The sequence below is a fragment of the Triturus cristatus genome, chromosome 4_1, assembly GCF_964204655.1.
Source record: "Triturus cristatus chromosome 4_1, aTriCri1.1, whole genome shotgun sequence".
In the NCBI taxonomy this organism is placed as follows: Eukaryota; Metazoa; Chordata; class Amphibia; order Caudata; family Salamandridae; genus Triturus; species Triturus cristatus.
Window position 1 is genome coordinate 123,644,946 of NC_140585.1, and position 15,298 is coordinate 123,660,243.

Below are 15,298 nucleotides of genomic sequence, written 5' to 3' on the forward strand. Positions count from 1 at the left end.
AGAAAAGTCACAGATGGCTTTCAAATTTGGTGTCATTATAACAACTAAAGTGGTTTAATCAAAAGTGTTTAGGTATTCTATAGCACGTGAGAGGAATTTGATTTCTTATGCAATCTCAAAATGAAAATTTCACACCTTCCATTTTCATTTCGTCTTATTTTACTTGACATTCTTTCCTCTGAAGGATGTATAAAAGTGAAGTTCCTTGCAAAACAAGATCAGAGGAATATCCAGAAACAGTTTTCCTTAATAAAAAATGATGAGTCTGCATACCATATTTAAGTGGGAGCCCGGCTAGCTCAGTCGGTAGAGCATGAGACTCTTAATCTCAGGGTCATAATATGGTGATTAATCTTGCATTAGACATGCACTAACTCCTAAAAATTGTATCTCCCTTGGTTACTCATTCATGAGAAATGTATCTCCAAGATTAGGTAGGGCCTGAGTCTAGGTTAACATACAGTGATATCACTCCTATTCAAGTACTAAACATGCCAACCTGAAGTGTAAAACATCCCCTAGGTGTAGTTAAGGCATCAGTTAGGAGTGAACTGAACACTCATGTTATGGGCAATTAGACTTAAAATAAAGTGTGGACAGCAGTAACGTTACTTTTGAAATGTGATGCTGAGTGAGCACACAGGGGAATTAGCTCAAATGGTAGAGCGCTCGCTTAGCATGCGAGAGGTAGCGGGATCGATGCCCGCATTCTCCATTCTAAAATTTGCATACATTTTACTTTTTAACTTGTAATTGCCATGGTTGTTGCAGAGTAAGAACAGAAAAGTCACAGATGGCTTTCAAATTTGGTGTCATTATAACAACTAAAGTGGTTTAATCAAAAGTGTTTAGGTATTCTATAGCACGTTAGAGGAATTTGATTTCTTATGCAATCTCAAAATGAAAATTTCACACCTTCCATTTTCATTTCGTCTTATTTTACTTGACATTCTTTCCTCTGAAGGATGTATAAAAGTGAAGTTCCTTGCAAAACAAGAGCAGAGGAATATCCAGAAACGGTTTTCCTTAATAAAAAATGATGAGTCTGCATACCATATTTAAGTGGGAGCCCGGCTAGCTCAGTCGGTAGAGCATGAGACTCTTAATCTCAGGGTCGTGGGTTCGAGCCCCACGTTGGGCGAAAACGAGTATTTTTTGCTGGATGATTGCATTGGCTCTCATAATATGGTGATTAATCTTGCATTAGACATGCACTAACTCCTAAAAATTGTATCTCCCTTGGTTACTCATTCATGAGAAATGTATCTCCAAGATTAGGTAGGGCCTGAGTCTAGGTTAACATACAGTGATATCACTCCTATTCAAGTACTAAACATGCCAACCTGAAGTGTAAAACATCCCCTAGGTGTAGTTAAGGCATCAGTTAGGAGTGAACTGAACACTCATGTTATGGGCAATTAGACTTAAAATAAAGTGTGGACAGCAGTAACGTTACTTTTGAAATGTGATGCTGAGTGAGCACACAGGGGAATTAGCTCAAATGGTAGAGCGCTCGCTTAGCATACGAGAGGTAGCGGGATCGATGCCCGCATTCTCCATTCTAAAATTTGCATACATTTTACTTTTTAACTTGTAATTGCCATGGTTGTTGCAGAGTAAGAACAGAAAAGTCACAGATGGCTTTCAAATTTGGTGTCATTATAACAACTAAAGTGGTTTAATCAAAAGTGTTTAGGTATTCTATAGCACGTGAGAGGAATTTGATTTCTTATGCAATCTCAAAATGAAAATTTCATACCTTCCATTTTCATTTCGTCTTATTTTACTTGACATTCTTTCCTCTGAAGGATGTATAAAAGTGAAGTTCCTTGCAAAACAAGAGCAGAGGAATATCCAGAAAAGGTTTTCCTTAATAAAAAATGATGAGTCTGCATACCATATTTAAGTGGGAGCCCGGCTAGCTCAGTCGGTAGAGCATGAGACTCTTAATCTCAGGGTCGTGGGTTCGAGCCCCACGTTGGGCGAAAACGAGTATTTTTTGCTGGATGATTGCATTGGCTCTCATAATATGGTGATTAATCTTGCATTAGACATGCACTAACTCCTAAAAATTGTATCTCCCTTGGTTACTCATTCATGAGAAATGTATCTCCAAGATTAGGTAGGGCCTGAGTCTAGGTTAACATACAGTGATATCACTCCTATTCAAGTACTAAACATGCCAACCTGAAGTGTAAAACATCCCCTAGGTGTAGTTAAGGCATCAGTTAGGAGTGAACTGAACACTCATGTTATGGGCAATTAGACTTAAAATAAAGTGTGGACAGCAGTAACGTTACTTTTGAAATGTGATGCTGAGTGAGCACACAGGGGAATTAGCTCAAATGGTAGAGCGCTCGCTTAGCATGCGAGAGGTAGCGGGATCGATGCCCGCATTCTCCATTCTAAAATTTGCATACATTTTACTTTTTAACTTGTAATTGCCATGGTTGTTGCAGAGTAAGAACAGAAAAGTCACAGATGGCTTTCAAATTTGGTGTCATTATAACAACTTAAGTGGTTTAATCAAAAGTGTTTAGGTATTCTATAGCACGTGAGAGGAATTTAATTTCTTATGCAATCTCAAAATGAAAATTTCACACCTTCCATTTTCATTTCGTCTTATTTTACTTGACATTCTTTCCTCTGAAGGATGTATAAAAGTGAAGTTCCTTGCAAAACAAGAGCAGAGGAATATCCAGAAACAGTTTTCCTTAATAAAAAATGATGAGTCTGCATACCATGTTTAAGTGGGAGCCCGGCTAGCTCAGTCGGTAGAGCATGAGACTCTTAATCTCAGGGTCGTGGGTTCGAGCCCCACGTTGGGCGAAAACGAGTATTTTTTGCTGGATGATAGCATTGGCTCTCATAATATGGTGATTAATCTTGCATTAGACATGCACTAACTCCTAAAAATTGTATCTCCCTTGGTTACTCATTCATGAGAAATGTATCTCCAAGATTAGGTAGGGCCTGAGTCTAGGTTAACATACAGTGATATCACTCCTATTCAAGTACTAAACATGCCAACCTGAAGTGTAAAACATCCCCTAGGTGTAGTTAAGGCATCAGTTAGGAGTGAACTGAACACTCATGTTATGGGCAATTAGACTTAAAATAAAGTGTGGACAGCAGTAACGTTACTTTTGAAATGTGATGCTGAGTGAGCACACAGGGGAATTAGCTCAAATGGTAGAGCGCTCGCTTAGCATGCGAGAGGTAGCGGGATCGATGCCTGCATTCTCCATTCTAAAATTTGCATACATTTTACTTTTTAACTTGTAATTGCCATGGTTGTTGCAGAGTAAGAACAGAAAAGTCACAGATGGCTTTCAAATTTGGTGTCATTATAACAACTAATGTGGTTTAATCAAAAGTGTTTAGGTATTCTATAGCACGTTAGAGGAATTTGATTTCTTATGCAATCTCAAAATGAAAATTTCACACCTTCCATTTTCATTTCGTCTTATTTTACTTGACATTCTTTCCTCTGAAGGATGTATAAAAGTGAAGTTCCTTGCAAAACAAGAGCAGAGGAATATCCAGAAACGGTTTTCCTTAATAAAAAATGATGAGTCTGCATACCATATTTAAGTGGGAGCCCGGCTAGCTCAGTCGGTAGAGCATGAGACTCTTAATCTCAGGGTCGTGGGTTCGAGCCCCACGTTGGGCGAAAACGAGTATTTTTTGCTGGATGATTGCATTGGCTCTCATAATATGTTGATTAATCTTGCATTAGACATGCACTAACTCCTAAAAATTGTATCTCCCTTGGTTACTCATTCATGAGAAATGTATCTCCAAGATTAGGTAGGGCCTGAGTCTAGGTTAACATACAGTGATATCACTCCTATTCAAGTACTAAACATGCCAACCTGAAGTGTAAAACATCCCCTAGGTGTAGTTAAGGCATCAGTTAGGAGTGAACTGAACACTCATGTTATGGGCAATTAGACTTAAAATAAAGTGTGGACAGCAGTAACGTTACTTTTGAAATGTGATGCTGAGTGAGCACACAGGGGAATTAGCTCAAATGGTAGAGCGCTCGCTTAGCATACGAGAGGTAGCGGGATCGATGCCCGCATTCTCCATTCTAAAATTTGCATACATTTTACTTTTTAACTTGTAATTGCCATGGTTGTTGCAGAGTAAGAACAGAAAAGTCACAGATGGCTTTCAAATTTGGTGTCATTATAACAACTAAAGTGGTTTAATCAAAAGTGTTTAGGTATTCCATAGCACGTGAGAGGAATTTGATTTCTTATGCAATCTCAAAATGAAAATTTCATACCTTCCATTTTCATTTCGTCTTATTTTACTTGACATTCTTTCCTCTGAAGGATGTATAAAAGTGAAGTTCCTTGCAAAACAAGAGCAGAGGAATATCCAGAAAAGGTTTTCCTTAATAAAAAATGATGAGTCTGCATACCATATTTAAGAGGGACCCCGGCTAGCTCAGTCGGTAGAGTATGAGACTCTTAATCTCAGGGTCGTGGGTTCGAGCCCCACGTTGGGTGAAAACGAGTATTTTTTGCTGGATGATTGCATTGGCTCTCATAATATGGTGATTAATCTTGCATTAGACATGCACTAACTCCTAAAAATTGTATCTCCCTTGGTTACTCATTCATGAGAAATGTATCTCCAAGATTAGGTAGGGCCTGAGTCTAGGTTAACATACAGTGATATCACTCCTATTCAAGTACTAAACATGCCAACCTGAAGTGTAAAACATCCCCTAGGTGTAGTTAAGGCATCAGTTAGGAGTGAACTGAACACTCATGTTATGGGCAATTAGACTTAAAATAAAGTGTGGACAGCAGTAACGTTACTTTTGAAATGTGATGCTGAGTGAGCACACAGGGGAATTAGCTCAAATGGTAGAGCGCTCGCTTAGCATACGAGAGGTAGCGGGATCGATGCCCGCATTCTCCATTCTAAAATTTGCATACATTTTACTTTTTAACTTGTAATTGCCATGGTTGTTGCAGAGTAAGAACAGAAAAGTCACAGATGGCTTTCAAATTTGGTGTCATTATAACAACTAAGGTGGTTTAATCAAAAGTGTTTAGGTATTCTATAGCACGTGAGAGGAATTTGATTTCTTATGCAATCTCAAAATGAAAATTTCACACCTTCCATTTTCATTTCGTCTTATTTTACTTGACATTCTTTCCTCTGAAGGATGTATAAAAGTGAAGTTCCTTGCAAAACAAGAGCAGAGGAATATCCAGAAACGGTTTTCCTTAATAAAAAATGATGAGTCTGCATACCATATTTAAGTGGGAGCCCGGCTAGCTCAGTCGGTAGAGCATGAGACTCTTAATCTCAGGGTCGTGGGTTCGAGCCCCACGTTGTGCGAAAACGAGTATTTTTTGCTGGATGATTGCATTGGCTCTCATAATATGGTGATTAATCTTGCATTAGACATGCACTAACTCCTAAAAATTGTATCTCCCTTGGTTACTCATTCATGAGAAATGTATCTCCAAGATTAGGTAGGGCCTGAGTCTAGGTTAACATACAGTGATATCACTCCTATTCAAGTACTAAACATGCCAACCTGAAGTGTAAAACATCCCCTAGGTGTAGTTAAGGCATCAGTTAGGAGTGAACTGAACACTCATGTTATGGGCAATTAGACTTAAAATAAAGTGTGGACAGCAGTAACGTTACTTTTGAAATGTGATGCTGAGTGAGCACACAGGGGAATTAGCTCAAATGGTAGAGCGCTCGCTTAGCATACGAGAGGTAGCGGGATCGATGCCCGCATTCTCCATTCTAAAATTTGCATACATTTTACTTTTTAACTTGTAATTGCCATGGTTGTTGCAGAGTAAGAACAGAAAAGTCACAGATGGCTTTCAAATTTGGTGTCATTATAACAACTAAGGTGGTTTAATCAAAAGTGTTTAGGTATTCTATAGCACGTGAGAGGAATTTGATTTCTTATGCAATCTCAAAATGAAAATTTCACACCTTCCATTTTCATTTCGTCTTATTTTACTTGACATTCTTTCCTCTGAAGGATGTATAAAAGTGAAGTTCCTTGCAAAACAAGAGCAGAGGAATATCCAGAAACGGTTTTCCTTAATAAAAAATGATGAGTCTGCATACCATATTTAAGTGGGAGCCCGGCTAGCTCAGTCGGTAGAGCATGAGACTCTTAATCTCAGGGTCGTGGGTTCGAGCCCCACGTTGGGCGAAAACGAGTATTTTTTGCTGGATGATTGCATTGGCTCTCATAATATGGTGATTAATCTTGCATTAGACATGCACTAACTCCTAAAAATTGTATCTCCCTTGGTTACTCATTCATGAGAAATGTATCTCCAAGATTAGGTAGGGCCTGAGTCTAGGTTAACATACAGTGATATCACTCCTATTCAAGTACTAAACATGCCAACCTGAAGTGTAAAACATCCCCTAGGTGTAGTTAAGGCATCAGTTAGGAGTGAACTGAACACTCATGTTATGGGCAATTAGACTTAAAATAAAGTGTGGACAGCAGTAACGTTACTTTTGAAATGTGATGCTGAGTGAGCACACAGGGGAATTAGCTCAAATGGTAGAGCGCTCGCTTAGCATGCGAGAGGTAGCGGGATCGATGCCAGCATTCTCCATTCTAAAATTTGCATACATTTTACTTTTTAACTTGTAATTGCCATGGTTGTTGCAGAGTAAGAACAGAAAAGTCACAGATGGCTTTCAAATTTGGTGTCATTATAACAACTAAAGTGGTTTAATCAAAAGTGTTTAGGTATTCTATAGCACGTGAGAGGAATTTGATTTCTTATGCAATCTCAAAATGAAAATTTCACACCTTCCATTTTCATTTCGTCTTATTTTACTTGACATTCTTTCCTCTGAAGGATGTATAAAAGTGAAGTTCCTTGCAAAACAAGAGCAGAGGAATATCCAGAAACAGTTTTCCTTAATAAAAAATGATGAGTCTGCATACCATATTTAAGTGGGAGCCCGGCTAGCTCAGTCGGTAGAGCATGAGACTCTTAATCTCAGGGTCGTGGGTTTGAGCCCCATGTTGGGCGAAAACGAGTATTTTTTGCTGGATGATAGCATTGGCTCTCATAATATGGTGATTAATCTTGCATTAGACATGCACTAACTCCTAAAAATTGTATCTCCCTTGGTTACTCATTCATGAGAAATGTATCTCCAAGATTAGGTAGGGCCTGAGTCTAGGTTAACATACAGTGATATCACTCCTATTCAAGTACTAAACATGCCAACCTGAAGTGTAAAACATCCCCTAGGTGTAGTTAAGGCATCAGTTAGGAGTGAACTGAACACTCATGTTATGGGCAATTAGACTTAAAATAAAGTGTGGACAGCAGTAACGTTACTTTTGAAATGTGATGCTGAGTGAGCACACAGGGGAATTAGCTCAAATGGTAGAGCGCTCGCTTAGCATACGAGAGGTAGCGGGATCGATGCCCGCATTCTCCATTCTAAAATTTGCATACATTTTACTTTTTAACTTGTAATTGCCATGGTTGTTGCAGAGTAAGAACAGAAAAGTCACAGATGGCTTTCAAATTTGGTGTCATTATAACAACTAAAGTGGTTTAATCAAAAGTGTTTAGGTATTCTATAGCACGTGAGAGGAATTTGATTTCTTATGCAATCTCAAAATGAAAATTTCATACCTTCCATTTTCATTTCGTCTTATTTTACTTGACATTCTTTCCTCTGAAGGATGTATAAAAGTGAAGTTCCTTGCAAAACAAGAGCAGAGGAATATCCAGAAAAGGTTTTCCTTAATAAAAAATGATGAGTCTGCATACCATATTTAAGTGGGAGCCCGGCTAGCTCAGTCGGTAGAGCATGAGACTCTTAATCTCAGGGTCGTGGGTTCGAGCCCCACGTTGGGCGAAAACGAGTATTTTTTGCTGGATGATTGCATTGGCTCTCATAATATGGTGATTAATCTTGCATTAGACATGCACTAACTCCTAAAAATTGTATCTCCCTTGGTTACTCATTCATGAGAAATGTATCTCCAAGATTAGGTAGGGCCTGAGTCTAGGTTAACATACAGTGATATCACTCCTATTCAAGTACTAAACATGCCAACCTGAAGTGTAAAACATCCCCTAGGTGTAGTTAAGGCATCAGTTAGGAGTGAACTGAACACTCATGTTATGGGCAATTAGACTTAAAATAAAGTGTGGACAGCAGTAACGTTACTTTTGAAATGTGATGCTGAGTGAGCACACAGGGGAATTAGCTCAAATGGTAGAGCGCTCGCTTAGCATGCGAGAGGTAGCGGGATCGATGCCCGCATTCTCCATTCTAAAATTTGCATACATTTTACTTTTTAACTTGTAATTGCCATGGTTGTTGCAGAGTAAGAACAGAAAAGTCACAGATGGCTTTCAAATTTGGTGTCATTATAACAACTTAAGTGGTTTAATCAAAAGTGTTTAGGTATTCTATAGCACGTGAGAGGAATTTAATTTCTTATGCAATCTCAAAATGAAAATTTCACACCTTCCATTTTCATTTCGTCTTATTTTACTTGACATTCTTTCCTCTGAAGGATGTATAAAAGTGAAGTTCCTTGCAAAACAAGAGCAGAGGAATATCCAGAAACAGTTTTCCTTAATAAAAAATGATGAGTCTGCATACCATATTTAAGTGGGAGCCCGGCTAGCTCAGTCGGTAGAGCATGAGACTCTTAATCTCAGGGTCGTGGGTTCGAGCCCCACGTTGGGCGAAAACGAGTATTTTTTGCTGGATGATAGCATTGGCTCTCATAATATGGTGATTAATCTTGCATTAGACATGCACTAACTCCTAAAAATTGTATCTCCCTTGGTTACTCATTCATGAGAAATGTATCTCCAAGATTAGGTAGGGCCTGAGTCTAGGTTAACATACAGTGATATCACTCCTATTCAAGTACTAAACATGCCAACCTGAAGTGTAAAACATCCCCTAGGTGTAGTTAAGGCATCAGTTAGGAGTGAACTGAACACTCATGTTATGGGCAATTAGACTTAAAATAAAGTGTGGACAGCAGTAACGTTACTTTTGAAATGTGATGCTGAGTGAGCACACAGGGGAATTAGCTCAAATGGTAGAGCGCTCGCTTAGCATGCGAGAGGTAGCGGGATCGATGCCCGCATTCTCCATTCTAAAATTTGCATACATTTTACTTTTTAACTTGTAATTGCCATGGTTGTTGCAGAGTAAGAACAGAAAAGTCACAGATGGCCTTCAAATTTGGTGTCATTATAACAACTAATGTGGTTTAATCAAAAGTGTTTAGGTATTCTATAGCACGTTAGAGGAATTTGATTTCTTATGCAATCTCAAAATGAAAATTTCACACCTTCCATTTTCATTTCGTCTTATTTTACTTGACATTCTTTCCTCTGAAGGATGTATAAAAGTGAAGTTCCTTGCAAAACAAGAGCAGAGGAATATCCAGAAACGGTTTTCCTTAATAAAAAATGATGAGTCTGCATACCATATTTAAGTGGGAGCCCGGCTAGCTCAGTCGGTAGAGCATGAGACTCTTAATCTCAGGGTCGTGGGTTCGAGCCCCACGTTGGGCGAAAACGAGTATTTTTTGCTGGATGATTGCATTGGCTCTCATAATATGGTGATTAATCTTGCATTAGACATGCACTAACTCCTAAAAATTGTATCTCCCTTGGTTACTCATTCATGAGAAATGTATCTCCAAGATTAGGTAGGGCCTGAGTCTAGGTTAACATACAGTGATATCACTCCTATTCAAGTACTAAACATGCCAACCTGAAGTGTAAAACATCCCCTAGGTGTAGTTAAGGCATCAGTTAGGAGTGAACTGAACACTCATGTTATGGGCAATTAGACTTAAAATAAAGTGTGGACAGCAGTAACGTTACTTTTGAAATGTGATGCTGAGTGAGCACACAGGGGAATTAGCTCAAATGGTAGAGCGCTCGCTTAGCATACGAGAGGTAGCGGGATCGATGCCCGCATTCTCCATTCTAAAATTTGCGGTCATTTTACTTTTTAACTTGTAATTGCCATGGTTGTTGCAGAGTAAGAACAGAAAAGTCACAGATGGCTTTCAAATTTGGTGTCATTATAACAACTAAAGTGGTTTAATCAAAAGTGTTTAGGTATTCTATAGCACGTGAGAGGAATTTGATTTCTTATGCAATCTCAAAATGAAAATTTCACACCTTCCATTTTCATTTCATCTTATTTTACTTGACATTCTTTCCTCTGAAGGATGTATAAAAGTGAAGTTCCTTGCAAAACAAGAGCAGAGGAATATCCAGAAACGGTTTTCCTTAATAAAAAATGATGAGTCTGCATACCATATTTAAGTGGGAGCCCGGCTAGCTCAGTCGGTAGAGCATGAGACTCTTAATCTCAGGGTCGTGGGTTCGAGCCCCACGTTGGGCGAAAACGAGTATTTTTTGCTGGATGATTGCATTGGCTCTCATAATATGGTGATTAATCTTGCATTAGACATGCACTAACTCCTAAAAATTGTATCTCCCTTGGTTACTCATTCATGAGAAATGTATCTCCAAGATTAGGTAGGGCCTGAGTCTAGGTTAACATACAGTGATATCACTCCTATTCAAGTACTAAACATGCCAACCTGAAGTGTAAAACATCCCCTAGGTGTAGTTAAGGCATCAGTTAGGAGTGAACTGAACACTCATGTTATGGGCAATTAGACTTAAAATAAAGTGTGGACAGCAGTAACGTTACTTTTGAAATGTGATGCTGAGTGAGCACACAGGGGAATTAGCTCAAATGGTAGAGCGCTCGCTTAGCATACGAGAGGTAGCGGGATCGATGCCCGCATTCTCCATTCTAAAATTTGCATACATTTTACTTTTTAACTTGTAATTGCCATGGTTGTTGCAGAGTAAGAACAGAAAAGTCATAGATGGCTTTCAAATTTGGTGTCATTATAACAACTAAAGTGGTTTAATCAAAAGTGTTTAGGTATTCTATAGCACGTGAGAGGAATTTGATTTCTTATGCAATCTCAAAATGAAAATTTCACACCTTCCATTTTCATTTCATCTTATTTTACTTGACATTCTTTCCTCTGAAGGATGTATAAAAGTGAAGTTCCTTGCAAAACAAGAGCAGAGGAATATCCAGAAACGGTTTTCCTTAATAAAAAATGATGAGTCTGCATACCATATTTAAGTGGGAGCCTGGCTAGCTCAGTCGGTAGAGCATGAGACTCTTAATCTCAGGGTCGTGGGTTCGAGCCCCACGTTGGGCGAAAACGAGTATTTTTTGCTGGATGATTGCATTGGCTCTCATAATATGGTGATTAATCTTGCATTAGACATGCACTAACTCCTAAAAATTGTATCTCCCTTGGTTACTCATTCATGAGAAATGTATCTCCAAGATTAGGTAGGGCCTGAGTCTAGGTTAACATACAGTGATATCACTCCTATTCAAGTACTAAACATGCCAACCTGAAGTGTAAAACATCCCCTAGGTGTAGTTAAGGCATCAGTTAGGAGTGAACTGAACACTCATGTTATGGGCAATTAGACTTAAAATAAAGTGTGGACAGCAGTAACGTTACTTTTGAAATGTGATGCTGAGTGAGCACACAGGGGAATTAGCTCAAATGGTAGAGCGCTCGCTTAGCATACGAGAGGTAGCGGGATCGATGCCCGCATTCTCCATTCTAAAATTTGCATACATTTTACTTTTTAACTTGTAATTGCCATGGTTGTTGCAGAGTAAGAACAGAAAAGTCACAGATGGCTTTCAAATTTGGTGTCATTATAACAACTAATGTGGTTTAATCAAAAGTGTTTAGGTATTCTATAGCACGTTAGAGGAATTTGATTTCTTATGCAATCTCAAAATGAAAATTTCACACCTTCCATTTTCATTTCGTCTTATTTTACTTGACATTCTTTCCTCTGAAGGATGTATAAAAGTGAAGTTCCTTGCAAAACAAGAGCAGAGGAATATCCAGAAACGGTTTTCCTTAATAAAAAATGATGAGTCTGCATACCATATTTAAGTGGGAGCCTGGCTAGCTCAGTCGGTAGAGCATGAGACTCTTAATCTCAGGGTCGTGGGTTCGAGCCCCACGTTGGGCGAAAACGAGTATTTTTTGCTGGATGATTGCATTGGCTCTCATAATATGGTGATTAATCTTGCATTAGACATGCACTAACTCCTAAAAATTGTATCTCCCTTGGTTACTCATTCATGAGAAATGTATCTCCAAGATTAGGTAGGGCCTGAGTCTAGGTTAACATACAGTGATATCACTCCTATTCAAGTACTAAACATGCCAACCTGAAGTGTAAAACATCCCCTAGGTGTAGTTAAGGCATCAGTTAGGAGTGAACTGAACACTCATGTTATGGGCAATTAGACTTAAAATAAAGTGTGGACAGCAGTAACGTTACTTTTGAAATGTGATGCTGAGTGAGCACACAGGGGAATTAGCTCAAATGGTAGAGCGCTCGCTTAGCATGCGAGAGGTAGCGGGATCGATGCCCGCATTCTCCATTCTAAAATTTGCATACATTTTACTTTTTAACTTGTAATTGCCATGGTTGTTGCAGAGTAAGAACAGAAAAGACACAGATGGCTTTCAAATTTGGTGTCATTATAACAACTAAAGTGGTTTAATCAAAAGTGTTTAGGTATTCTATAGCACGTGACAGGAATTTGATTTCTTATGCAATCTCAAAATGAAAATTTCACACCTTCCATTTTCATTTCGTCTTATTTTACTTGACATTCTTTCCTCTGAAGGATGTATAAAAGTGAAGTTCCTTGCAAAACAAGAGCAGAGGAATATCCAGAAACGGTTTTCCTTAATAAAAAATGATGAGTCTGCATACCATATTTAAGTGGGAGCCCGGCTAGCTCAGTCGGTAGAGCATGAGACTCTTAATCTCAGGGTCGTGGGTTCGAGCCCCACGTTGGGCGAAAATGAGTATTTTTTGCTGGATGATTGCATTGGCTCTCATAATATGGTGATTAATCTTGCATTAGACATGCACTAACTCCTAAAAATTGTATCTCCCTTGGTTACTCATTCATGAGAAATGTATCTCCAAGATTAGGAAGGGCCTGAGTCTAGGTTAACATACAGTGATATCACTCCTATTCAAGTACTAAACATGCCAACCTGAAGTGTAAAACATCCCCTAGGTGTAGTTAAGGCATCAGTTAGGAGTGAACTGAACACTCATGTTATGGGCAATTAGACTTAAAATAAAGTGTGGACAGCAGTAACGTTACTTTTGAAATGTGATGCTGAGTGAGCACACAGGGGAATTAGCTCAAATGGTAGAGCGCTCGCTTAGCATGCGAGAGGTAGCGGGATCGATGCCCGCATTCTCCATTCTAAAATTTGCATACATTTTACTTTTTAACTTGTAATTGCCATGGTTGTTGCAGAGTAAGAACAGAAAAGTCACAGATGGCTTTCAAATTTGGTGTCATTATAACAACTAAAGTGGTTTAATCAAAAGTGTTTAGGTATTCTATAGCACGTGAGAGGAATTTGATTTCTTATGCAATCTCAAAATGAAAATTTCACACCTTCCATTTTCATTTCGTATTATTTTACTTGACATTCTTTCCTCTGAAGGATGTATAAAAGTGAAGTTCCTTGCAAAACAAGAGCAGAGGAATATCCAGAAACGGTTTTCCTTAATAAAAAATGATGAGTCTGCATACCATATTTAAGTGGGAGCCCGGCTAGCTCAGTCGGTAGAGCATGAGACCCTTAATCTCAGGGTCGTGGGTTCGATCCCCACGTTGGGCGAAAACGAGTATTTTTTGCTGGATGATAGCATTGGCTCTCATAATATGGTGATTAATCTTGCATTAGACATGCACTAACTCCTAAAAATTGTATCTCCCTTGGTTACTCATTCATGAGAAATGTATCTCCAAGATTAGGTAGGGCCTGAGTCTAGGTTAACATACAGTGATATCACTCCTATTCAAGTACTAAACATGCCAACCTGAAGTGTAAAACATCCCCTAGGTGTAGTTAAGGCATCAGTTAGGAGTGAACTGAACACTCATGTTATTGGCAATTAGACTTAAAATAAAGTGTGGACAGCAGTAACGTTACTTTTGAAATGTGATGCTGAGTGAGCACACAGGGGAATTAGCTCAAATGGTAGAGCGCTCGCTTAGCATGCGAGAGGTAGCGGGATCGATGCCCTCATTCTCCATTCTAAAATTTGCATACATTTTACTTTTTAACTTGTAATTGCCATGGTTGTTGCAGAGTAAGAACAGAAAAGTCACAGATGGCTTTCAAATTTGGTGTCATTATAACAACTAAAGTGGTTTAATCAAAAGTGTTTAGGTATTCTATAGCACGTGAGAGGAATTTGATTTCTTATGCAATCTCAAAATGAAAATTTCACACCTTCCATTTTCATTTCGTCTTATTTTACTTGACATTCTTTCCTCTGAAGGATGTATAAAAGTGAAGTTCCTTGCAAAACAAGAGCAGAGGAATATCCAGAAACGGTTTTCCTTAATAAAAAATGATGAGTCTGCATACCATATTTAAGTGGGAGCCCGGCTAGCTCAGTCGGTAGAGCATGAGACTCTTAATCTCAGGGTCGTGGGTTCGAGCCCCACGTTGGGCGAAAACGAGTATTTTTTGCTGGATGATTGCATTGGCTCTCATAATATGGTGATTAATCTTGCATTAGACATGCACTAACTCCTAAAAATTGTATCTCCCTTGGTTACTCATTCATGAGAAATGTATCTCCAAGATTAGGTAGGGCCTGAGTCTAGGTTAACATACAGTGATATCACTCCTATTCAAGTACTAAAACATCCCCTAGGTGTAGTTAAGGCATCAGTTAGGAGTGAACTGAACACTCATGTTATGGGCAATTAGACTTAAAATAAAGTGTGGACAGCAGTAACGTTACTTTTGAAATGTGATGCTGAGTGAGCACACAGGGGAATTAGCTCAAATGGTAGAGCGCTCGCTTAGCATACGAGAGGTAGCGGGATCGATGCCCGCATTCTCCATTCTAAAATTTGCATACATTTTACTTTTTAACTTGTAATTGCCATGGTTGTTGCAGAGTAAGAACAGAAAAGTCACAGATGGCTTTCAAATTTGGTGTCATTATAACAACTAAAGTGGTTTAATCAAAAGTGTTTAGGTATTCTATAGCACGTGAGAGGAATTTGATTTCTTATGCAATCTCAAAATGAAAATTTCACACCTTCCATTTTCATTTCGTCTTATTTTACTTGACATTCTTTCCTCTGAAGGATGTAT

At 38.7% G+C, this 15,298-nt stretch overlaps 17 non-coding genes across 17 annotated transcripts; all 17 read left to right on the forward strand.

The window, feature by feature from the left end:
* The first annotated feature begins 642 nt into the window (after nt 1-642).
* TRNAA-AGC (transfer RNA alanine (anticodon AGC)) lies at nt 643-715 on the forward strand. The gene has a single exon. It is a non-coding gene; the product is annotated as a tRNA-Ala (tRNA).
* A 353-nt stretch (nt 716-1,068) lies between these two features.
* Nucleotides 1,069-1,141, forward strand: TRNAK-CUU (transfer RNA lysine (anticodon CUU)). The gene has a single exon. It is a non-coding gene; the product is annotated as a tRNA-Lys (tRNA).
* Nucleotides 1,142-1,912: 771 nt separating this feature from the next.
* Nucleotides 1,913-1,985, forward strand: TRNAK-CUU (transfer RNA lysine (anticodon CUU)). The gene has a single exon. It is a non-coding gene; the product is annotated as a tRNA-Lys (tRNA).
* A 345-nt stretch (nt 1,986-2,330) lies between these two features.
* TRNAA-AGC (transfer RNA alanine (anticodon AGC)) lies at nt 2,331-2,403 on the forward strand. The gene has a single exon. It is a non-coding gene; the product is annotated as a tRNA-Ala (tRNA).
* Nucleotides 2,404-2,756: 353 nt separating this feature from the next.
* On the forward strand, nt 2,757-2,829 carry TRNAK-CUU (transfer RNA lysine (anticodon CUU)). The gene has a single exon. It is a non-coding gene; the product is annotated as a tRNA-Lys (tRNA).
* Nucleotides 2,830-3,600: 771 nt separating this feature from the next.
* TRNAK-CUU (transfer RNA lysine (anticodon CUU)) lies at nt 3,601-3,673 on the forward strand. Its single transcript has one exon. It is a non-coding gene; the product is annotated as a tRNA-Lys (tRNA).
* A 2,459-nt stretch (nt 3,674-6,132) lies between these two features.
* On the forward strand, nt 6,133-6,205 carry TRNAK-CUU (transfer RNA lysine (anticodon CUU)). The gene has a single exon. It is a non-coding gene; the product is annotated as a tRNA-Lys (tRNA).
* Nucleotides 6,206-7,820: 1,615 nt separating this feature from the next.
* On the forward strand, nt 7,821-7,893 carry TRNAK-CUU (transfer RNA lysine (anticodon CUU)). Its single transcript has one exon. It is a non-coding gene; the product is annotated as a tRNA-Lys (tRNA).
* A 345-nt stretch (nt 7,894-8,238) lies between these two features.
* Nucleotides 8,239-8,311, forward strand: TRNAA-AGC (transfer RNA alanine (anticodon AGC)). The gene has a single exon. It is a non-coding gene; the product is annotated as a tRNA-Ala (tRNA).
* A 353-nt stretch (nt 8,312-8,664) lies between these two features.
* Nucleotides 8,665-8,737, forward strand: TRNAK-CUU (transfer RNA lysine (anticodon CUU)). The gene has a single exon. It is a non-coding gene; the product is annotated as a tRNA-Lys (tRNA).
* Nucleotides 8,738-9,082: 345 nt separating this feature from the next.
* Nucleotides 9,083-9,155, forward strand: TRNAA-AGC (transfer RNA alanine (anticodon AGC)). Its single transcript has one exon. It is a non-coding gene; the product is annotated as a tRNA-Ala (tRNA).
* A 353-nt stretch (nt 9,156-9,508) lies between these two features.
* TRNAK-CUU (transfer RNA lysine (anticodon CUU)) lies at nt 9,509-9,581 on the forward strand. Its single transcript has one exon. It is a non-coding gene; the product is annotated as a tRNA-Lys (tRNA).
* A 771-nt stretch (nt 9,582-10,352) lies between these two features.
* On the forward strand, nt 10,353-10,425 carry TRNAK-CUU (transfer RNA lysine (anticodon CUU)). Its single transcript has one exon. It is a non-coding gene; the product is annotated as a tRNA-Lys (tRNA).
* A 2,033-nt stretch (nt 10,426-12,458) lies between these two features.
* TRNAA-AGC (transfer RNA alanine (anticodon AGC)) lies at nt 12,459-12,531 on the forward strand. The gene has a single exon. It is a non-coding gene; the product is annotated as a tRNA-Ala (tRNA).
* A 353-nt stretch (nt 12,532-12,884) lies between these two features.
* On the forward strand, nt 12,885-12,957 carry TRNAK-CUU (transfer RNA lysine (anticodon CUU)). Its single transcript has one exon. It is a non-coding gene; the product is annotated as a tRNA-Lys (tRNA).
* Nucleotides 12,958-13,302: 345 nt separating this feature from the next.
* Nucleotides 13,303-13,375, forward strand: TRNAA-AGC (transfer RNA alanine (anticodon AGC)). Its single transcript has one exon. It is a non-coding gene; the product is annotated as a tRNA-Ala (tRNA).
* Nucleotides 13,376-14,572: 1,197 nt separating this feature from the next.
* TRNAK-CUU (transfer RNA lysine (anticodon CUU)) lies at nt 14,573-14,645 on the forward strand. Its single transcript has one exon. It is a non-coding gene; the product is annotated as a tRNA-Lys (tRNA).
* The last annotated feature ends 653 nt before the right edge of the window (nt 14,646-15,298 follow it).